This window comes from Macaca thibetana, chromosome X (assembly GCF_024542745.1).
Source record: "Macaca thibetana thibetana isolate TM-01 chromosome X, ASM2454274v1, whole genome shotgun sequence".
In the NCBI taxonomy this organism is placed as follows: domain Eukaryota; kingdom Metazoa; phylum Chordata; class Mammalia; order Primates; family Cercopithecidae; genus Macaca; species Macaca thibetana.
In genome coordinates, this window is record NC_065598.1 from 84,884,057 (window position 1) to 84,910,182 (window position 26,126).

Consider the following 26,126-nt stretch of genomic DNA (forward strand, 5'->3'; position numbering starts at 1 on the left):
AGAATTCTTTCATAAATAGAGAGGGGAAAGTTAGGGAAGCAGGAACCTAAGAGAGCCAGAGTGACACCGTCTTAAAACTAGCAAGGCATATGTCTTGCCAGTCATGACCCATGGTCCTAAGATGTTTACAGCTAAGGAAGCAGCTTGGTAATGCCTGAAAGGACAAACTCTTAAAATAACTGAAAATCAAAGTGTCCCAAGACCCATAACAATATATGCTTTCAAGATCATTATAGATATGCTTTCATGTACTCACACATAAATTGTCAAGGATAGTTCTCCTTAAGTCAATAAAATAATAAATGTTGTCACGCTGTCCGTCCACCCACCCATAGACACAGCTTAGTTTAGTTTTTACATAGACAAGACCCCTATATAAGAGAAACTTAAAACAAAGATGGTGAATTTTTCCACTTGCTTTCTGAGGATGCCTTACTCTGTAACAGAGTAATTTCCAATAAAACTGCTTTTTTCACTGAACTCTGACTCCTTTTGAATTTTTTCCTGCATGAGAATCCAGGAACGCTCCCCTTTCTAGTAACATTACTTTCTTTTTTTCTTTTTAAATGTACTGTTTTCTTTCTTTTAACATTTACTTTATGTTTAAGGGTACATGTGCAGGATTGTCCCATAGGTAACCTGCATGTCATGGGAGTTTGGTGTACAGATTATTTAGTCACACAGAAAAACGTAGTACTTAATAAGTATTTTTAATCCTCTTTCTTCTCTCACCCTTCATCTTCAAGTAGGCCCCAGTGTCTGTTTTTCCCCTACTTGTGTCCATGTGTTCTTCTTGTGTAACTTCCTTTTATAAGTGAGAACATAAGGTATTTGGTTCTCTGTACCTGGTTAGTTTGCTCAGGATAATGGTCTCCAGCTCTATCCATATGGCTGCAAAGGACATGATCCAATTCTTTTTTATGGATGCGTAGTATTCCATGATATATATTTACCACATATTCTTTATCCAATCTAGTACTGATGGGCATTTAGGTTGAATTCATGTCTTTGCTATTGTGAATAGTGCTGCAATAAACATGTGTGTGCATATGTTTTATAGTAGAATAAATTATATTGCTTTGGGTATATACCTAATAACAGGTTTGCTGGGTCCAATAGTAATTCTGTTTTAAGATATTTGAGAAACCACCACACTGTCTTCCACAGTGGCTAAACTAGTTTGCACTTTCACCAGCAATGTATAAATGTTCCCTTTTCTCCACAGCCTGACCAGCATCTGTTGTTTTTAGACTTTTAAATCATAGTCATGCTGACTGATGTGAAATGTAACTCATTGTGGTTTGATTTGTGTTTTTCTAGTAATTAGTGATGTCGAACATTTTTATATTCTTTTTGGCTGCATGTATGTCTTCTTTTGAGAAGTGCCTGTTCATGTACTTTGCCCACTTTTTAATGCTTTTGTGTGTGTGTGTACTTGTAAATTTGTTTGAGTTTCTAATAGATTCTGGCTATTAAACTTTTGCCAGATGCATAGTTTGCAAATATTTTCTCCCCTCTGAAGGATGTCTCTCCACTCTGTTGATAGTTTATTTTGCTGTTCAAAACTCTTTAGTTTGTTTAGATCCCATTTGTCTGTCTATTTTTTGTTCTTGTTTCAAATACTTTTGGCATCTTTGTTATAAAATCTTTGCCAGGTCATATGTCCAGAATGGTATTTCCTAGGTTTGCTTTCAGGATTTTTATAGTTTCACATTTTACAGTGAAGTCTTTAATCTACCTTGAGTTGGTTTTAATACAACTCAGTTGTATTAAGGGTTTCAATTTCAATTATTTGCATATAGCTAACCAGTTATCCCAGCACTATTTATTGAATAGAGAGTCCTTTAGCCATTGCTTGATTTTGTCAGCTTGGTCACAGATCAAATGGTTGTAAGTGTACAGCATTATTTCTAGGCTCTCCATTCTGTTATTTGTCTATGTGTCTGTATTTTTATGAGTGCCATACTGTTTTGGTTACTGTAGCCTTTTAATATAGTTTGATGTCGAGTGATGTGATGCCTCCAGCTTTATTCTTTTTGCATAGGATTGCTTTGGATATTCAGGTTCTTTTTTGGTTCTGTGTAAATTTTAGAAGACTTTATTTTTTAATTATGTTAAAAAATGTGGTAGTTTGACAGGAATAGCATTTAAATTGTAAATTTCTTTGGGCAATATGACTATTTTAACAATATTAATTCTTCCTATCCATGAGCATGATTTTTCCATGTTTGTGTCATCTCTGATTTATTTGAGCACTGTTTTGTATTTTTCACTGTAGTAATACTTTACCTTCCTGTTTAGCTGTATACCTAGGTATTTTGTTCTTTTTCGTGGCTATTGTGAATGAAATAAAATCATTGATTTGGCTCTGAGCTTAGAGGTTGTTGGTATATAAGAATGCTAGTAATTTTTGTACATTGATTTTCTTTTTTCCCTGAAACTACTGAAGTTGTTTTTCAGATCTAGGAACTTTAGGACAGATACTATGAGGTTTTCTGGGTATAGAATAATGTTGTCTGCAAGCAGGGATAGTTTGACTTCCTCTCTTCCTATTTGGATGCCTTTACTTCTTTCTCTTGCCTGATTGCTCTGACCAAGATTTCCAGTGCTGTGTTGAATAGGAGTGGTAAGAGAGGATATCCTTGTCTTGTGTTGGTTTTGATGGGAACTGCTTACAACTTTTGCCTATTCAGTATGATGTTGGCTGAGGGTTTGCAATAGGTGGCCCTTATTGGTTTAGGGTGTGTTCCTACAATGTATAATTTTTTTAGGGTTTTGAACATAAAGAGATGTTGAATTTTATCATAAGCCTTTCCTCCATCTGTTGAGAAAATTCTGTGGCTTTTGTTTTGAGCTCCGTTTATGAGATGAATTATGTTCTCTAATTTGTGTGCATTGAGCCAACCTTGTGTCCCAGAAATGAAGCCTATTTGATTTTAGTAAATTAGCTTTTTGATGTGCTGCTGAATTATTAATAACATTACTTTCAATATTATTAGTAGTGTTAAGTAAAAATTCACCAAATTATGAAATTATATTGTGAGGTAAAATTTTAAATAATGATAGCATAAAGGCACAGAAATGTTGCAGCAATAATTATCAAAAAATTCTATGAAAGTATTAGTGACAAGAAAGCTATACTAATATCAAACAAAATATTCTTAGGACAAAAGACATTGTTAGCATTAAAGAACTTCCCTTCATAACATTGCAATATTTATCTCACCAAGAAAATATTAATTCTCAATTTTAATGTACTTAATATGGTTTCAAAGTAAATAAGGTGAAAATGACAATAGAGAAATAGCAAAAAAAATCGGTTAGTGATTATAATACATTTTTCTCAAAAATTCATAGAGCAAGTAGTAAAGATAAAGAAGCTTTAAACAACAATTAGAAGACTTTACATAAATAATATCTATATAATACTGAATTCAACAGCAGATTACATATTTTTTGAAGGACTAAAAAATAGGTAAGGAGATTATAGATTGCCTATATATAGATACTTTATTTATGACCAAAATGGCACTTAAAGCAATGGGAATTGAAGAGTCTTTTCAATGAATTGTGGTGAGAAACCTGGTTAAATATGTGGAAGAAAATGAAATTGGATCTCATTATTACACCATGCACAAATATCAATTTCAGTTCTGGTAATACACAATAGTGAAAGGTAAAAATGGAAAGACTTAGAATAAATTAAAGAAAAATATTATATTGAATTTAGAGTAGGGTAAGATTTCCTAATCAAAACATGTAAAGCATTCACCATAAAGGAAAACATGGTTGAAACCGAGTGGAGAAAAATGAAGAACCTCTGTTCACCAAAAGACAGCAAAAAAGAATGAAAAGACAAGCCATGAAGTGAATGAATGTATTTGAAAAAGTTATGACCAAAAAAGGACTAGTATAAAAATATATAGGTCAGGCGTGGTGGCTCACGCCTGTAATCCCAGCACTTTGGGAGGCCCAGGTGGGCGGATCACCAGGTCAGGAGACCGAGACCATCCTGGCTAACACAGTGACAACCCGTCTCCACGAAACATACAAAAAATTAGCCGGGCGCGGTGGCGGGCGCCTGTAGTCCCAGCCGGGAGGCTGAGGCAGGAGAATGGCCTGAACCCCGGAGGCGGACCTTACAGTGAACCGAGATCAAGCCACTGCACTCCACCCAAGCAGAGAGAAAAAGAGAGAGATCCTAGCACAAAAATAGCAAAAGACATGAAGATATAGGTTATGAAAGAAAATATCCAAATAATATATGAAATTAAATTATAAAATGATTCTTAAATTCATTGGTAGACAAGGTACAGTAGCTTACACCTATAATCCCAGCATTTTGGGAGGCCGAGGTAAAACGATCTCTTGAGCCCAGTAGTTTGAAACCAGCCTGGATAACATAGTGAGATCCCCATCTCTACCAAAAAAAAAAAAAAAAAATCAAAAAGAAAAATTAGAAAAATTAGATGGGTATGGTGGAATAGCAGCAGTTCCACCTAGCTATTCAGTTGGTTGAAGTGGAAGGATCACTTGAGACCAAGGGGTCAAGGCTGCAGTCAGCTGTGATTGTGCCACTGCACTCCAGCCTGGAAAACAGAGTAAAACCCTGTCTTAAATAAATAAATAAATAAATAAATAAATAAATAAATAAATACAAATAAATTTTAAAAAATCATTAGTATTCAGGGAAATGTAAATTAAAACCAAAATGAGACAGCTGTGTATACCCCCATGTTTGCTCGCTAGCAAAATCAATTTTAAAAGTGAATAAATACAAAAATAACACTATCATGTACTAAGGATGTAGGGAAACACAATCTCTTGTAATTGGCTGGTAGGAATTTAAATTTCCATGACCAACCACCACAAAATAATTGCTATTTTCCAGAAAATTTGTGGATATGTATATCCTAATACTAGGCAGTTCGACTGTGAGTTACACATATAGAAAACGCCCTGAACATTAATGTGAGACTACTGTTACAAAAATATTCTTAGAGATATTATTTGTAATTATCAGAAATTGTACATTTGAAATATTAAACTATAATGGTATTCTAAATTTTGACATATTGAGCCTAGGGAATATTATACAATAGTAAAAATGCAAATCAAAACGGATAAATCAATAAACATAATATAGAGCGAAAAATCAAGACACAGGAGAATGTAAGCAATTCTACTACATTTATGTAAAGTTCAGTAACAGACAAAACATAAAGGGTAGCATGTAGGAATGCAAATATAGTTGGTAAAACTGCAAAGAGATGTGAGAAGAGATAGTACCATAAAAGATAGGACTCTGAGAAAAAGCCAGGTTCTCTCTGATGTTTACAGGTGTTTATGAATGTATTTTAAACTCTCAATATACATTTCATGTATATTTTCTCTAAGTGTGTGTTATGTCACAATTTAATTTTTTCCCCATTTTCATAAAGGAAGGAGTAATTAACTTGGTCAAGTACAGAAAGAGTGAGATGAGGGCTAAGAATTGACAGCTGAACTTAGTGTTGTGGAGGCAACTCGATATATGTCAGTTTGTGAATGGACTCTTTATATTTCTTTTAAAATAATTTTGGTATCCACATTGGAGCTAAAGAGAACTATACCAAATATCAGTCTCTGCTTTTTATCAGCTGAATGACATTAAATATTTATGCATTCTCCATCTCAGTTTATTTGCTTATAAAATAGAAGCACAATACTTGCCTGACTGTGTTGTAAGTGTTGAAGAAACTGATGGAGTAAAAATTATTTATAATGTCTGTCATATAGAAGGCACTCAGTAAATGTTTCATGTCCTACAATCCAGTTTAGTAAGCAGGTGATTAATAAACATATGTTGATTTTTCACTTTTACTTGACAGAAAGTAAAATTTATAAATAAAAATAATATTTAAATTTAAATTTACATGTTCCCTAGACTGATGTTAACTGAAGCTTCAGAATTAGTTACTTTTTAAATTGATACTTAATATTTTTTCATGTTTATGGGGTACATGTGATATTCTGTTATATGTATAGAATATGTAATGATAATTCAGAATATTTAGAGTATCCTTCACATTGAATATTTATCTTTTGCATATGTTAGGAACATTTGAATTCTGTCCTAGCTGTTTTGAAACTGACAGTACATTATTGTTAACTATAGTCACTTTATTCTGCTATCAAACATTTAACTTATTCTATCTAACTGTACGTTTGTATCCATTAACTAATCTCTCTTCATGCCCCCAACCCAAATACACTTTCCAACTTCTGTTCTCTATCATTCTTCTATCTTAATGAGATCAATTTTTAGAGTTCCCACATGTGAATGAGAACATGTGATATTTGTCATTCTGTGACTGGCTTATTTCATGATGATTTGCAGTTTCATCCATGTTGTTGCAAATTACATGCTTTCGTTCTTTTTTTAATGACCAAATAGTATTGCATTGTGTATACATACCACATTTTCCTTATGCCTTCATCCGCTGATGGACACAGGTTGATTTCATATTTTTGCTATTCTAAATAGTGCTGCAATAAATATGGGGGTGTATTATCCTTTTGATATTCTAATTTCCTTTGTTTTGGATAAATGCTGAGTAATGGGATTGCTGGGTTAGTTTTGTGAGAAATCTTCATACTTTTTTTCATAGTGGCTTTACTAATTCAATTTCCAACAACAGTCAGGCAGTCTTTTCTAACCAAATGCTTCAAAATCCTACCACTTACGTCAACAACATCTACAAGATATGGGCATTCTTCGGCTGTTAAACTCAAGCTGTAAGTCTACGAAAATAGACAGAGTAAGGTTTGCAGAACTCTCTCACTCAGTCTAAACCTCCGTACTAAGAGATGACCAAACCCTGGCGTGGCTTCTAATAGCATAAGGCCATGTCCCTAAGATCATCCAAGACCCCTACTAAAAAGAGATCTATTGTACAGCCTGGTTACTATAAAAACATGGCACTGTGCACTTGAACATTGATGAGAGTACATTTGAAGTGTTCTCACATGCCTGGTAAGTATGTGAGGTAATGCATATGTTAATTGGCTTGATTTCGTCATTCCACAATGTATACGTATTTCAAAACACCATGTTGTACACCATAAATATGTACAGTGTGTATTCATCAATTTAAAAAATAAAAATTGGAAAAAAACAAAGCCTTCCCTAGAAAGCTCAATGCTGCAGGAGAACTTTCTGTTTGTTCTATTCCATACCTGGTGATAGGCCTCTTACCTCCCCTTCTAAGAACATTTACCAAAAAGGGCTTACAACTGTAAATCTTTACTCTGTCTCCTTGAGATGTGTATACATCCTCTAAGATTCTGGAGTGTCTTTCTCAAGGATTTGAAAATCAATCATTTCAAATGTAATAATTCAGAAAGATAGGATCTCTGTTGTCCAGTCTCTTTGCCAGGATAGAATCTTAACTTTGATTGTTGCCAGCAAGCAGACACAGCTGGCCTCATCATACTTACACTGAGTAACCCTTTCTAATTTTTCACTTAATCCGCCATTCACTCTCCCTCCCTTCTCTCTCATTCTTCTTTTAAACTCTTCAGTCACCTCTGAATAAATCTGAGTGGAGCTCAGCTCTTTTTCTACTGTCAGTAGTTGCTGAGTAAAATCTGTTTGCTCTGCTTTAATTAATATTCAACTTCGTTTATCTTTGAAAAAATATGAAAATTTCCCAACCATCTATTGTCTTAGGAGAAATAGTCCTAGCAGCAACAAGCAGCAAACAAGCACATATTTCATTACATATTGCAGTATTTGCAATAGCAGCAATCAAATGTTTCATTCAGTAATAATACCTGTGAAACAAAGAAAACATTCTTTAAGTATCTATCACTTAATGAATATGTCGTGGATGTGGAGATGAAGCAAGAACTTAGGAGTAGCACCCAGCAGCAGAAGGAAAGTGAGAAAAACCAAAAGGAAAAGTAGTAGAAATCTTACTAAGGTACTTTGGATAAGGCAAAATGTCTAAAGGCATAACTCTCTGCTTTGGCTCTAAGCATAAGTGAAATACAAATAGAACTTCAAAATAAATGCTTCTCCAAAAGTAAAATGTAACAAAAAACAAACCCGCAGTTGAAAATAGCAAAGTCAATAATAATTATGTATGTGGAGGGGTTTTCCATTTTTGTATAGATAAAAAATGGAAAGCGTCAGTTAAAAAGAGAAAATTTGAAGGCAGAACTGAAGAAATTCTGTGCTCATATGGACGTAAGATAGGTTAAACTTGTATCTTTTTTCTCATAATAGCACAGCAAAAAGATGTCCTTTGAAATTTAATATGCATGCAGAACATATAAATGAAATTTTTATTTTACAAATAGAGTAATAAACTTCTGCAGTATACTACCACAAAAGGAGAACGAGGGAAAATATTACATTCAAGAAAGTTGTAGATGAATCAGTAGATGCCAGAAACATGAAAACTTTCTATAGGAAACTTTTTGAGGTTGACAACCATATTTATTGCCCAGTGACCAAAACAGTGGATATTAAGCTTGAAAGATTATTTGTTTGATTAGTATGTCATGGTTTACATAGACACACTGTAGTTGTCTTTAGCCACTGGGTTAGCTTGCTCGGGCCCCTATAACAAACTACCACAGACTGGGTGACTTATACGACAGAAATGAACTGAAAAGTCTCAGAATTTTGGAGGCTAAAGTCCAAAAATCAAAGCAGGCGAAGATTGGTTCCTTCTGAGGGATGTAGAGGAAGGAAGCCTTTCTCCTGATGGCTTTCTCTTTCACTTTCAGATCAGTATCATATCTATGTCTCTTCACATGGTCTTCCTTCTATGCAGGGTTCTGTGTTCAAATTTCTTCTTTTTTTTAAGCCTATACATCATATTGAATTAGGTCCCACCCTAGTGACTTTATTTGAACTTGATTACCCTTTGAAGACCCAATTTTCAAATAAAGTCGCATCTTGAGGTACTAGGGGGTAGGATTTCAACAAATAAATTTGAGGGAGACACGATTTAATCCATAACATACATCAATATAGTAACAGATATACAGTAATCCTTTTGAATATTTTTCTTTATGGGAAAGCTTCATTTTACAATTAAAATACTGAAAGTGCTATTTCTTACTATTTTCAAAGTAGTATTTTCTTTATTTTTTGTGTGCGTTCCTATGTGTGTATGTGTGTGCGAAGGGGTCAGAGAACAGAATCGCTTTATCACATTGCATTTGTGAATGGATTCACTGTTTCTTATTATCGTTTCAGAATCAATATTATTGGTTTGAAATTTTCCGCTCTCCTTTGTCGATACTTATCTTTGACAAAGGACGTGCTATTTTGATCCTGTCATTTAGCTCCCTGAATGTATTTGCGTTTCATGGTTGTGTTCTTATATTGTATAAATTTAAAATTACAGAACAAATCACACTCCAGCAGACTCTCTTTATACCAAATTATGAAATAAAATAAACTTTCAGTAGTACTCATATTTTTGTGAATAATATCTGGCTTCTAACATGTAGGACGGAATTTTATCTCCAAAAGCCCTACTATCCTGAGGAGAGATATTAGTAGAACAGAGAGTTTACTATCCAAATAGTTCTATTTAATACAGCAGATGGCAATGTTTCTGAAATTGAAACAAGTGCAAAAATAGTACAGAGCATCATAGGCACAGATTTATTTCTCATTTCTTATAATTGATTTGAATAAATACATTAAAATTGAATTTACTTGATTTTACTACACATCTGTCAATTCAGCCTTCTGTTTAGATCCTGAGAAAACAATGCTGTTGTTAATGGTTGAAATTAATCGGAAGAATTTTGCTAAAATTTGGCTTCTCAAAATTTGGGGATAACATATGTACATCACAAATATTATTCCAGGCCTGAAAAATTGTGTCACTTTAATAGTAGAAATGCAGTTTCTATACAATTCTATCCATATTCAATTGAAGCCTGAAATTTATTTTTATTTTCAAGTTAAGATTAAAATGCCTACTACTTCACAGGTGATGGAAGTCATTTATTATTTAGAATTATGACAGTGGTATGTGTTCCAGTGTCCATCGGGTCAGGAAGTTTGCTTCTCACTGTGAAGTTTATCTACAGAGTTTATTGCTGATTAAATTACATCATTGAATTGTAATTCACTACAGGTTCACCTTACATTAAAAGTGATGGTGGGTTGACCAAATGCATTCCAATATCTTTATATGCTGTGTGTATGTGCTTGTGTAGATATGACTCTGTGGGCACTAGGAACCTAGAAAGTACCAGACTAAAGTAGACAAATATGCAAATGACTCTCAGACCCAAAAGGCTGTGGCAAAAAAATAAAGAGTAGTCTTACTAGTGGATAAAGGGAGAGGTCAGGATAGTGGAAAAACAAGAAAGACTAAGTGCATGGAATTAAAAATGTCATAAATAAAACTCTGGACCTTCGGAATATTTAAGTAGAGGCGAACCAACAAACCTGAATTATTTGTTCACTTGGGAATAACCGCAAAATGAAATACTGAATCCATGTATTGAGCTACATGTCCAGTTGTGGGTAAATTAAAAAAGGAAGAGGAAATATGTGTTCATTCTTGGGTCAGTTATTGTGTTACATACCTTAAATAGAGTATCTTCCTTCATCCTCTAAAAATTCCTGTGAAGTGAATGTTATTACCTTAATTTTACAGAAAATAATGGCATGTTTTAAGGAGACTAAATAGTAGGTCCAACGCTATATAATTAATAAGCAGTGACATAAACAATCAAATCTAGGTATGATTATATTAATTAGGATCCAAGTTCAGAAGCTGTAACAAATACTGAAAGAATCATGACTTAAAGCAGGATGGAAGTCTAAATAATAGTCTGCATGTAAACAATACAGAGCTAATATGGTTGCTTTACTTTGTCAGGGTCGCTACTGCCTTAATGCTCTATCATTTTCAATTGTGACTTTCATTTCGTAGTTTGAAGATTTCTGCTGTAGCTCCATTCTTTATGTTTGTATTCTAGCCAGTGGGAGGGAGAAAAGGGAAAATGAAGGGTAATCCCCTACTCTTTCAGGATTCTACTCTGAAGTTGCCCACATGACTTCAATTTACCTGGCTGCCTCTACTGCAGTGGAGGCTTACAAATATATTTAACTGGTGGCCATGAGTCCAGTTAAAATGTGAGGATTCTATTACAAAAGAGATAAAAATAGAATGGCTACTGGAAGATAGCTAGCAGACCCCATGGCCTGTGTTTAAAATTAACACCTTTCCCTCTATGGGTCAACATTATTGTTCTCACCCTTTTCTCAGTGTCATAAGTGAAGATGTTAGTCCCAGGCCTAGGTACAGTTTTTTCTTCTTGATTACCATGAGACAATCTGAATATTTCTAAAAGAAGTTTGACATAATGGGGTAAGTTTCCTCTAACCTTTCATGTACAACTTTAGAAGCTTGTGTTTCAGTTTTCAAGGCTGGTCTTTGTTAAGTCCAATTAGTTCAGTGTAGAAGAAGAATCTATTAATCTATGACTCCAGGGTACCACAGATTATACATTGACAAAGTTTTAGGTAAAAGAAGTAATCATGTCTTATTTTGGACTTCCAATTTAGATACTGGTTTCTCAACAATGTATTTCATTATTTTGGAAAGAGAGGTACCAGAAAATGTCTGTTTTTAAAAACTCAATCTTTTTTCATTATTGTCCCATAAGGAGTATTTTTAAAGTTTTTTTCCTAATCACCAGTTTTCCCTCATCCCCACCAAATTTTAGTACTGCAGATTTATTGCATACTCTTGAAGTAGTATAGTCTTTTGGAGGAACACAAACCATTATAACATGTAAGGCTTTCATCTTCCAAGGTCTTCCCTTTAAGGTCCAACTTGCCTCCCTTGATAATGCGTGTGGTAAAGTAACCTGAAGACTTTATCCCACTCATCTTTAAGCACTTTCTATCTGTCTCAATTTCTTTAGAAATTGTAGCCATCACTATTTTGAATTTGTTGGAAGGACCATGTTAACTCAATATCCTACTTTGGCTCTTCTAACTGGACCTGATAACTCATAAATAACCTCGTTTATGACAGACCTTGCTCTTATTATATCCCCCACCTTTTGCAGCCATTATGTATAGGTACGTTTCAAAGGAAAAATGAAGTGATTGTCTTGGAAGATTTGGGAGACTTAGGCACGAATGATGAACTTTCCAGGGCGAGAAATAACTTCTCTGAAGTTAAAAAGTGGAACTATAGAATTACTTGATAAATTGCTTCCTCATTGAGTAACACTGATTTATTACACATTACTACTGAGCAGTAAACCAGCTAGTTGTATCTACCTTAGGTCACAGAAGAAATTACGGCTTACACTCCAAAGGAATATTTTGGAGAATTTTATCACTTTGGAAAAGGTCACACAGGTGAGTTTGAGAGGTTTAATTGAATTTCTCTGTGAGATTTTGTTTGTTCAGATTTTCTTTTATGTAGGGGGAGGATGCCATGTAGCAAAACTTCAAAAAGGTGTTATTACATTATAGCCTATGTAAATGGTCCGTTAGTGTTGTTCAGTGTATATACTATGTAGCTATACATTGCATCCTTTGCAGGCAGTATCTACTTTTGTAGCAAATTAGTTACTCTATTAATGGAGATACAGTGATATAAATTTGGAAGCCTGGAGAACTACTTAGGACAGTGGCAGTCATCTTTCTGTGCTCAGAAAAGGTAGAGGCAGAATACATTGAAAAACATAGGTAATATAAATTCAATGTTTTGAAAAAATATACACCCAATGTTGAAGACTTGGCAAGATCAATGATCTTCAAATATTTTTCTTGCAATACCTTCTACAAGATTTTGTAAATGTTCTCCCTCACATATTTTTAAGTGGACATCTAAAATTTGTGATCATTGGTTTAAATAGTTGCAATATTTGTAATTCCTAGAATATTGTAAATACTAAATTTTAAAACGAAACATTACACTACTATTTTAAATGAATTTAATGTAATATAAATTCCACATCATCAATATAATACAAACTATTGTCCATTTAAAAATGAGTGAACAAGTTCATTTTTATCAGGTGGATATTTTACATTTTTATCCTGCTTATTGAACTTGTATTTCCATTTCATTTCCCCCAGAAAATTTTATCTTATGACAATGTATTTTATGCCTGAGAGTATTTTATACATCACCCTAACATACTCTTTGGAAATAAAATATGTGTATAAGTTGACTTTTAAAAAATGTCCTGTAACATTAAGCCTCTAAGGACTAAGGCATTTTACTCTGGATTAAGTTATCATTACAATTAGCAGTAGTAAATTATTCATTAGACACACACACACACACACACACACACACACATATATATATAGAGAGAGAGAATATTTAAATATGTAGTAGTAAATATTAATCTTTTATTGGAAATGCATTTCCTAATGAGATGGGTAGACTTATTTTCAATTAGTTTATGTACCTGTGAGTGTTTATTACTTATTGCTAGAATGAGACTAAGTTAAACATAATTTCTATTTTTAATTTCAATTTTGATTGATAGAAGCACTGAGAAAACTCATACATGTAAAGAAATGGAAATTTTTTATAGCAGTGTCACTCTTTAATCACTTTTTGACTTGTAGGTCAAAGATCTTCTAGTGATGCATCATGAAAATTTATTTTTAATTATATATAAGATAACTTTAAGTAAAGAACTATAAATAATGTGACCTAAAAGACTGTTAACCTATCATTAGCTTTGTGATTTCTATTGTTAATTTTTTTTTAAGTTTTAATTTGGTCTTGAGATCTCTCTCTTGAGAGTGGCTGTGTCAAGATAGCCACTCTACAGGAAAGTCCTGACTACAGGGAAAATCAGGTTCAGGTGTGTCAGTTGGGTGAGACACAATAAAGCAGAGGAAATGTATTGTATTACTCACATATCTCAGAGAGGTTAGTGGTACCCACTGGGTATGAGAGAGGACTGATAAGAAGTTCAGAGCCCATCCACTAGTTGAGCAGGGAGCTCGATTAGTAGGTGGGGAGTAAGAAAGAGAGAAAGAGAGGACCTGTGAGACTATGCCTTTAATAAGGATCATAAGCCTTATTCCTTTGATTTTTTGTTGTTGTTGTTGTTTTGTTTCACAGGGATTGTGGATTGACTAGTTTAAAGAAAGCGTGTGCAAGGAAAGGAGCTTAGTTACATAACTCAGGTGTTGATCATTAGGTTTGATTGTGGTCAGCAGCTGTGGGATATGTTGAGTTTTGCTTCAGTGAGATGAGGAACAAGGGGAATGTATCACAAACAAGCACACAAGGAGGAGAAGTTTTAACCAGGCCAAACATGAGGAGAAACTGCATCTCAAAAAACTTGTGTCAGGCCTATAATGGATGCCACGGCAGCAACTACATTAAACACATTTATGAAAATTAGAGTCATTAATTCTCAACAAGGACTGCATTATTTTGAGTTGTCTCTTGTTTGCTTTCTACACTAAGGGGCAGTGCACCATAATAAAATATGAGAATGGTAAGAGATAAGAGTGTCATCTGTCTTTTGCAAAGTGGAGGAAAGGCAATCGTGAAATAGGATATACAGAAACAGAAATTTTCTCTTCATTAGCGGTGCCTTCTCAGGGAGCTCAACATCAGAAAACAGAATATTTTGAAGATGTGATTCTCTAAACTGCTAAATGTAAAACTATCTGTGAATGCATTACTCCTGGAAAGCCTTCATATACTGTGGGGGTTCTGTACATGACAATAAGGACCATTAGACCAGGTCATGAGACATGACTAGGTTGATGTTTGGTGTTTTCACAAGAGTGTACTCTTGATAGTGGTGGTTTTCAAAAGCTTATTTCAGCCTAGAAGCAAACATTTTGGGTAGAAGAAAGGACATAGCCAGGGGATATTCTATCTCTTCTTCAAGTATACCAAGAAATAGTCTTGGTATGATTCCACTGAGAACTTCCCAGGTTATTTGAAATTAAGTAACAATGCTGAATTTTTTCAAAGCCTTCTGTTAAAGATATAATTGGAATACCTGCTCTGCAAAGGAAATAAAGGGTCAAAATTATTAGCATTGAATTTTATGTCTTATGATTATGTTGATATGGGAATAAACAGCAGGGTATGTATGATAGGGAGTGGATCTAGTTGACAAGAAAATGGACCAGAACAGTGAATGGTCAATATTCAGGCATTGGGACACTGTTTTGGGAATTAAGTGAAGGAAGGCAGAAATTTATTGGTTGATAAAAAAATAAAACTAAAGCACAAGTGAGATAATACCAGTGAATACAACTGGGATACAAAGTCATAAAAAGAAATCATTTGCCTTGCCTGGTTTGTTGCTGGATCATTGGCCTAGATATCATTAGCTTTTCCTGGATTAGGTGAACTATTCAAATCTAAATTTATTTTTGTGGATGAAATAGACCAAACGTTGAAGGTTAGAAGGGACATGAGAACAGAGAGCCTAGCAGGTCATTTAGTTGTCTTAACTGTTTTATACATACCTATAAAGATATTTTTAAATAAAAGGCTATGTTTTAAAATTAGAAATTTTGTGCATTGTTGTTAGGAATGTAAAATGGTGCAACTTCTATAGAAAACTGTATGGCAGTTCTTCAAAAAATTAAAATTAGAATTAGCATATAATCCAGCAACTTTACTTCTGAGTATATATCCCCAAATAACTGAAATCAGGAATTTAAATGGATATATTCACACCCATGTTCATAGAAACATGGTTCAAAAAGCTAAAAATTGTCAGGAATTAAAATGTCCCTTGATGGATGAATGGACAAGCAAAATGCAGTAGATGTACATAACAGAATAATATTTAGCCTTAAAAAAGGAAATTCTGACACATGTTACATCATAAACAAACTTTGAAGACATTACACTAAGTGAAGTAAGGCAGTCACAAAAGGACAAATAGTAGGAAATTTTACCTATATGAGATTTGTACAGTAGTCAAATTCATAGAGAAAGGTAGAATGGTGGTTGCCAGAGACTGGATGAAGGCAGATATGGTGAACTATTGTTTAATTGGTAAAAAGTTTCAGTTTGGGAAGATGAAAAAAGTTCTGGAGATGGATAGTGGTAATTCTTCCACAACAATGTAAATTTACTTAATGCCACTAAACTGTATAGCTAAAAGTTGTTAAAATGGTAAATTCTGTATTATGAACATTTTGTAACAATAAAAAAAGACTGTTGGAAATACTCCTCATAGTATTGTTAGTTGCTTTAATACAGGATGAAACCATTCATTACAATTATGTAATTTTATGTTTTGAGTTAAATATTGATGACATTCTCTTGTTAATGCCAAAGAATGTTAAGTTTCTTCAAAAGGAAAAGTGGATGAGCGAAAGCTTATTTAATACCAGTTCTAATGGGAAAAGTATGATTGACAGCAGAATCCTCATCTGCTGTGTAAATCTGCCAACCCTGACATATATCAACAACTATTTGCAGGGACTAAAAAGACTCATGATTGCAAATATACCCTGTTGGTCCATTTTCTTACCAAAAAATTAGAGATCTGGCAGACTAAGATGACACTGAAAGCAAAAGGTTGAGTACCATATGCATATAAAGCAAAGTCACCTTGTCACATTCCATATTTGAACACTTTCAGAGCTAAAATGCAAAATAACTTCTATGTGTAACTTAATACTGAGAATGAAAATGTGAGGTTTGGTAATTAACTTGATAACTAGTTAGTAAAATTAAAATGCATGTAAAACTGCAATCAGTTTGAAGCCAAACTATACCTCCCATAACCTCTGTTGGTTCCTAATAATAAGAATCTGAGGAATCTTTGAAAAACAGCTGCAGACGTATGTATTTAATTTTTAATATTAAAACATCAATATTGCTTTCACTAGCATTATAGTTATAGTTTTCATGGATGCAAATCTTTGAATACTAAAAGTGAAAGACTCTGTTAGAAGAGGGTAATCATATTTATTAGAATACTGAATTCCAGCCTGGTTTTCAGGTTTGTCTTCCATCGTCTCTAGGGTAGTCCTTTGTCTCTTTGGTCTGTTCTTCGTACATCTTCTGTGTATATTTGACTTCCTTGTTCACATACATATCTTTTTTTTCTTTTTTAATTTTTTTTTCCACAGGTTTTTGGGGAACAGGTGGTATTTAGGTGCATGAGTAAGTTCTTTAGTGACGATTTGTGAAAGTTTTGTGCACATATCACCTGAGCAGTATGCACTGAACCCAATTTATAGTCTTTTATTTCTCGCTCCTTTCCCACCCTTTCCCCCTAAGTCCTGAAAGTCCACTGTGTCATTTTTATGCTTTTGTATCCTCATAGTGTAGCTCCCATTTGTGAGTGAGAACATAATGATGCTTGGTTTTCCATTCCTGAGTTACTGCACTTAGAATAATAATCTCCAATCCCATCCAGGTTGCTGAAAATGCCATTAATTATTTGTTTTTATGGCTTATATATATATACACACACACACACATATATATATATACATTCAGATGTTTAATTTAATTATTTAATTTCCTGCACTAAAATGTAATTGCACTAAACTGTTATACAATGAAACAAGAAAAGCTTGTAAAATTCAGGAAAATATTCAAAATATTAATATAAATAGCACTTCCCATGTTCAATAATGTATGAACTAAGTCTTTAATGTTTATGCTTAATAAATAATGAACTTTTGAAAAGTGAATTTAATTTAATGATAAGTGCACTTAATAAGTTGCTTATATGGTAATAACAAATGTGAAAATAGTTGTTCAAATATAGAAATTTTACCTGAATAAAATGTTATATGTACCTAGTATATTTTAATTTTGTTTGTTTTTTGTATTAGGGGTATGTATTTTAATTGTATAATACATATGATTATAACACGTACAAACTAGTCATTGTAAGAATTAGAATAGCTTGCATGTAATGTAGTCATTAAGCTTGTTTACTTTACAATGTTAAGCATGATAGAATTTTATATCTCAGATGATATTATGACCTTGAATTTGTATAGTGTCTTTCGTGCAAAAATCACAAAGCATTTTTGCATTATTCACAATTAGATGAGGTAGAGAGTTGGAAGAGTTAACTTCATTTTACTGTTGGAAAAATATAAAGTTCAAAAAGGTTAAATGACTTGTTCAAAGTTGTAAAAGAAAGCAGTTATGACCCAGGGGGTAAATCCTAGTAAGATTATTTATATTTATTATTTTTCCTTTTTTGTCTAAAATACATATAACAAAATTTGCCATCTTAATAATTTGTGTGTGTATATTTCAGTACTAATGGGATTGATTTTGCATACATATGACAGAAATGACTAGTTTAGAATGTGAATGCTTTCTAACTTTAGCCTATCATGAAATTTATAGACTCTGTGCATTGTTCATGTTATAGTTCTGATATTGGGTTTTGTTTTATAGTGCTTCATTTGTGAATTCTATGAATTGTATATGATTTGGAGCTATATAAGATTGTCATTTTCTCACTTGTTTTATAATGTTACCTTTTAGTAATGGCTAGAACACACTTGTTAAACAGTTTAGTTGTCTTTATTACCTTGGGTTACCTTGCAAGTGGTCATCCTCTTCCTGTTAGGTTGTTGAGCTGTCCTCACTTCTTCCCCTTGTTTACGTCTGTGTATTTTGTAACACTCACTTTATATATTGCTTCTTTCAGGACGCTTCCCCTCACAATCTTCCCACTCCCATCAGTCTGAGTTAAATGTATGACACTACATATGCTGCTGTAGTAATAGATACAGTGCTCTGTAATGCCATCGTTCATTTACTTCACTATACCATTGCTAGCACAGAATATAAACTCTTTAACAGAAAAAAACTACATTTTATTAGTATTTGTATCCCAACCACAAAATATAGTGCCAAGTTCATATAGATAGGTGCTCAGTTAATGAATATTCAATGGATACATAAGTGAATGTGAGATGAATTCTTCATAGCATCTATTACATTTCTACTTGTTCGGTTTCTTTCTTTGCTAAATTATAAGCTCTAAAAAGCGGGACTGTATCTATTTTGGTCATCATGTTCACCTCAGCATCTAGGTGCATTATAAACTCCCAATAAATGTGGAATAAATGACTGAGTGGATGTATGCTCATCCCTCTCAATTGTGCAACACAGAAAATTGAATTACAATGACAGCAGTTATAAGAGGTTGTGTTACCAGAGATCATTATGGGTGAACCTATCCCACAGCAGAAAGTAAGTATGGCAGATCTCTGATTTATTGGTATAAGAGTTATTATTTAGGCAGCCCTCCAGTAATTATATAATCTCAGGCCTTTTCTGTACATGTACTTCTAACTGATTTTCAGCATCAAAGATTAGAAAGTATTGCCTGCCAAGTTATAGAAAACTCTCACTTGCAGTTATGGAATGTGAAAGACATTTTAAAAGATCGTACAGAGATGAGATCCAGGAAAGCAGGCCCACTGTGTAATAACTCTTTTGTAATAACTTCTATCTTATCTCTAAAAGCTAATTCTATGTCCTATTTCTACAGTACTTTACTTTCAAATAAATAGTAATTTATGCTGCTGTGCAGAGCAATGAAGAATGAAAATATTTATATTCCCGGGGCATTTGTATTTTAATAAAGAGCAGTTGAAAGTGAAAATAACCTGCTACCCAAAATCATTTATTATGAAATATGAAATATCAGGTAGTATAATAGATTGAGATAACTTGAGGGTGACCTTATTTAGGAGTTGGCAGGAACCCATATGATATTATTTGCAGGGTTTTTAGTAGATCATCATGTTCTTAAACATCTCTTACAGTTAGTTTTTTTTTTTTTTTTCTTTACCTAACATGTTTTCAGTAGCTATCCTGGAATGCTTTTTGGCATTATGTTCTCCCATTTGAAATTAAAATGTAATAAATAAGACACTTCAAGAAAATGAAAGGAAAACAAAACACAAGAAGAATCCCAGGCAAGGAGAAATAATAGGGTTAGATAGCAGTAGAACCAAAAGTGAAAAACCAGCTTAGAAGGGTAATACTACATAGAACAATAATTCTGAAGTTCAATCAACAGAGTATTTTTATTAGATACAACATACAATTCTTGTATTCATTTCGTCAGCACACAGGGGTGAACCACAGTTGGAAATCACATTTATAACTAAAAATATGAATGAAAAGATTTTTATCAAAGTGTAATCTGGTTCTTTAATAAGCTGAATCTGAATCCAAAATCATCCTATTGGATATTTTAGTAAATACTGATAGCTAATTGTCACTATTCTTTGATACTAAGTCATGAAGTTTCTCAACGGAATGAGGAAGAAATCGTTTACCCAAATTTATATTATTTTAAGAAGTAAGCAGATGCTGTCCTACAAGGCATTATTGGCCATAGCAAAGACTGTCCTAGAACGCAGTTTCCTCAATTATAAAACATTAAATAACAAAGTTGAGAGAAGCTTCGAAACCTATCCAGCTTGTGTATATTTCTGATTACAATGTGATGATTTGATACATGTATACATTATAAAATGATTATCACAATCAAGTTAGTTAACACATCCATTATCTGACATAATTACCGTGTGTGTGCACGTGTGTGTGTGTGCTGAGAACACTTAATATCTATTATCTTAGCAAATTTCAAGTATACAATACAGCATTATTAACTATAATCACTATGCTGTACATTACATCCCCAGAAATTATTTATTTTATAACTGAAAGTTTCTACTCTTTGACCAATACATTCCCATTTTCCCACCCCTAGCTCCTGGAAACGATCATTCTGTTCTGTTTATGTGAGTTAGAATTTTAAGATTCCACATACAAATGAGATCATTTAGTATTTATCTTTCTTTGACTGGCTTATTTCACTTAGTCTAGTATCCTCCAACTTCATCCATGTTGTCACAACTGGCAGAATTTTCTTCCTTTGTATAGATGAATAATACTCCATTTTATTCATACACTACCTTCACCATTAGTTTGTTGATGAACACTTTGGTTGTTTCTGTGTCTTGGCTGTCATAAATAATATTGCAATAAATATGAAAGTGTAAATATCTATTTAAGATACTGATGTTGTTTTCCATATATGTATATCCAGAAGTAGAATTGATGGAACATACAGTAGTCTTATCTTTAATTTTTAAAGCAATCTCCATATTGTTTTCATAATGGTTGTACAAATTTACTTTCCCAGCAACAGTGTACAAGGGTTCCCTATTTTCCACATCCTCACCAATACTTGTTATCTCTTGTATTTTTGATAATTGCCATTCTAAAATGTGTGAGGTGATATCTCATTGCAGTTTTGATTTGTATTTCTCTGATGATTAATTATGTTAATCCCCTTTTCATGTAATTGTAGGCTATTTGCATGTCTTCTTTGAAAAATGTCAAAACATTTATTTGGGTCTTTTACCCATTTTTAATTGGATTATTATTTTTATATTATTTTTATCCCTATTGAGTTGTATGAGTTCCACGTATATTTTGATATTAGCCCTTTATCAGATATATGTTTTGTGTTGTGTTGATTTTCTTTGCTATAAAAAAGATTTCCAGTTTTATGTGGCACTATTTTTTTTTTTTTTTTGCTTTAGTTATCTGCACTTATTTTTTTTTTCCTATTCAACTACTGTGTGTCTTTTTATTAGATAATTTAATCCATTTGTATTTAAAGTAATACTTGAAAGGCAATGAGTTACTATTGACGTTTTTCTAATTGTTATTTGACTGTTTTGTACTTTGTAGTTTTTCTTTTTTTCTTCCCTCTTCCTGACTTTCTTTGTGATTTGATGACTTTTTGTGGTGGTGTGATATGATTTCTTTTTCTTAATCTTTTATATATCTACTGCAGGTTTTTCTTTTTTGGTTACCATGAGTCCTGCATAAAACATTGTATAGTTATAATATCTCCTTTTAGGCTGACGCAACCTAACTATGATTGCATGCAAAATCTCTATAGTTTTACTTCTTCTTTCCTAACATTTTAGATTGTTGATGTTAAAATTTATATATATTTAATATTGTGTATCCATTAACAAATTATTGTGGTTATAGTTATTTTAATGAATTTGTCTTTTAATTTTTATATTAAGATGAAAGTGATTTATGCACTATCATCATTACAATATCAGAAACTTCAAAATTTGATTATAAATGTACCTGTATTAGTGAGTTTTACACACTGTTGTTTTAAAGTTGTTTGTTAGAACCCTTTTATTTCAGCTTAAAGAACTGCTGTTAGCATATCTCGTAAGTCAGATCTACTGTTTGACTTCTTCAGTGTTTGTTTGATGAAGAAGTTATTATTTCTCCTTCATTTCTAAAGCACAGATTTGCTGTGTATAGTATTCTTTAATGGAAGACTTTTATTTCAATATTTTGAGTATACCATCCTACCTTTTTCTTGCCTGTAAGGGTTCTGCTGAGAAAATCACTTATAATTTTATGGATATTTTCTTGTATTTGATGCATCATTTTTCTTTTCCTGCTTCCAAAATTCTCTCTTTGTCTCCTCCTAATGTGTCTTGGTCTTGGTGTAGATCTTTTTATGTTCAATCTATTTGAAAATGTACTCATGAAGCTCAATGTTCATTTATCTTCTCAAATTTAGAATTTTTTTAGACATTGCTGTAGTCCTCCCCACAACCTTATCTGGCATTTTGTTTTTTTGTAGTTTCAGTTACCTGTGGTCACTTCGGTACAAAAATAAATTATTACAGTACAATAAAATATTTAGAGATAGAGGGAGACAATATTCACATACTGTGCACTGATTAGCAGTTATTCATGAGTGAGTAATAAAGACTAATTTAAGGTAAGCTAGTAAGAAGGCACACCTGTCATTACACTATTTCTTTACCAAATTATTTTGAGGTATTCTCTAGAAATATTTGTATTATGCAATGACAAACATAAGCTTTTATTAATTGAGTTAAAATAATTTTTGTTTAAAGATGGAATCTAATCACTATTATATGTACAATTGTAAATGCGTATATAAAACATGATTATTTCTATATGTCTATATTGAATAAGAAACTTTTTAAAACAATATTTTAATAGAGGAGTTCACACTTTTTAAAAATTTTATTCAATTGTGAGGAGACAATACCTAAAGGTCTAAAGGTCTGATGTCTAGAGCAAGATAATAGTTTCATCCACATATAACATACACAGGAGCCCATTGAATATATGTATCACAAATAATGTTCAGAAAAGCCCAATTTCTATCAACTCAAAAATCTAGCCAACCAAGGAAGAGAGCCACAAACTTACTATTGCTGCTTTTGTGTCTAGGCATCCCAAACTTTTTCAAATAGCTCATCATCATGACTCTCACTTAAACTTATTACCTTATTCTGGTTATTTGTTGTTATAAATAACCTGAAAATACTTGCAGAATTTAATAGAAAATTATGAACCAACAGAATAGCAATGTGGCATTCTACATTAAAGGAAGGTGAAGAGAAGGTTCATAGAAACAACTAGTAAAGTTACAATGACACCATACATATTCAAAATAAAAGGCTTAACAATATTCAGAGTGCTTGTGAAATAAAGGAATTAGTTTTATTTTGAGTTCTACAATTGTCTGACTTTTAAAGAATACTTTTCCCCAAATGGAAAGAAGCTCTATGGAAAGAAAGGAAAAATATAAATAAGATGGCAGTAACAATGGGATTTCTTCTCACCAATGAGTCCAGGATGATATATGAGGCATGCAGTTACAACACCAGTTTCTAGCTTAAGCCAGTTTCTGTCAGTGAATTAAGTGCATATTTATCCAATCACTAAACATTTCAAGACTTTAGTTTCGTCTTTGAAAAGCAATACTTATCACATTGCTTTTCTCACTAGATTATTGTGAGACTTCAAGTAAAATATAACTGCTTAAGTAAATGGAAAAAAATGACTCTGATTTACAAAGTAATGTTGTGATAGCTAAAATAGTTAAATTGTCATGACTCACTCAACCTTTAGCAGCAAGCTTTAGCAGAATGCATCATGACATTTCCATGGGAAATTTCTCCAACGTGTTTGGCAGATGACACAAAGTAAGTAAATGTCTTTCTCTGTGGGATACTGTTATGCAGTCTACTGTAAGCTCTGAATTTATTCCAAGTGCCCAGTGCTGTCATCCTGCTATTCAGGCTCCTTCACTATGTCATTTTCTTTGTAAAGCAACACCCCATTCTTTAGAACATGGTATATTTTTTCTCATTTTCTCACCAATGCAGCATTCATAGTTTAGCACACATTTTACCAGCCCTTTGAGGGTTAGCTAGAGGTCTAGATCACCTTACACATTTATTCAAACACAGATAATCCTGGCAAATAATATTTTTGGGCCAGGCATGGTGGCTCATGCCATTTGAGAGGCCAAGGCAGGTGGATTGCTTGAGCCCAGGAGTTTTAGAGCAGTCTGGCAACATGGCAAAATCCTGTCTCTACAAAACATACAAAAATTAGCTGGGTGCGGTAATGCATGTCTGTAGTCTCAGCTACTCAGGAGGCTGAGAGGTGGAAGGATCCTTTGAGCCCAGGAGGTTGAGGCTGCTGCAGTGAACCCTGATCATGCCACTGCACTCCAGCCTAGGTGAGGGAGTAAGACTCTGTCTCAATAATAATAATATTTTTGATGTTTGCATGTTCAAAACAAAGCTGTGTAGACTGATGATCGAATGGCTGCTCACAATCCTTAAATATATGATAAAAATATACATTGCCAGGCCCAATTTCCAAGATTCAAAATTAATAACACTGGGATACAAATAAAAAATCTCTATTTTAAAGTAATTTCTTCAGGTGACTTTTCTGTGTAGCTGGTTTTGAGAACCACTGATACGGAAGTGCGATGGCTTTAATGTTTATGCACCTCCAAAATTTATATTAAGGGCACCATATAAGGGCACAGGGTTTGTCCCTTCCACAATGTGAGAATGCAGCAACAAATACCATCTTGAGAACAGAGAGCAAGCCCTTAACTGACACACAGTCCAAGATTACTGGCAACTGAATCTTGGAATTCCCAGTCGATAGAACTGTGAAAAATAAATTTCTATTTTTTTCAATTACCCAGTCCAGGGAAATTACATTTGCTAAAACCAACTTTATTTTTGAAGAACTTTCAATGCATTCACCAAAGGAACACAAGGAAATAAGGAGATTTCCATAAGACAATGTCTTCACTGTTATCTAACATGAAATATATATGGCAGCAAGAAAAACGTCTATTATAACATCTCGGAAGTATATAATAAAGGAGGATGGAGGATAAACACTTAGGTAGAGTGTGATGTCTTTTGTTCTTTTTTTATTTTCAGCATTTGTTTTAGGTTCAGAGGGTACATGTGCAAGTGTGTTATGTGGGTAAATTACATGTCACTGGGGTTTGGAATACAAATGTATGCATCCTATCCAATAGGTAGTTACTCAACCCTTACGCTGCTCCCACCCTTTTCCCTCAAGTAGACATCAGTGTTTATTATCCCCCTCTTTGTGTCCATGTGTACTCAATTTTTAGCTCCCACTTATAAGTGAAAGCAGGTGGCATTTGGTTTTCTGTTACTGCATTAATTTGCTTAAGATAATGACCTCCAGTTTGATCCATGCTGCTGCAAAGGACATTATTTCATTTTTTTCTATGGCTGCATAGTATTACATGGTGTATATGTACAACATTTTCTTTATCCAGTCAACCATTGATGGGCATTTAGGTTGATTCTGTGTTTGAGCATTGTGAAAAGTGCAGCAGTGAACATACAAGTGGATGTATCTTTTTGGTAGAATGATTTATATTCCTTTGGAAATATACTCCTTAATGGGATTGCTGGGTCAAATCGTTTTTCTAAGTTCTCTGAGAAATATCTAGACTGCTTTCCACAGGGTCTGAACTAATTTACATTCCTACCAGCTGTATATAAGCATTACCTTTTCTTCACAGCCTAACCAACATCTGTTATTTTTTGCCTTTTTTAACTTTTTTTTTCTGGAGATTGAGTTTCACTCTTCTTGCCCAGGCTGGAGTACAATGGTGTGGTCTTGGCTTACTGCTACCTCTGCCTCCTGGATTGAAGTGATTCTTCTGTTTCAGCCTCCCAAGTAGCTGGGATTACAGGTGCCTGCCAC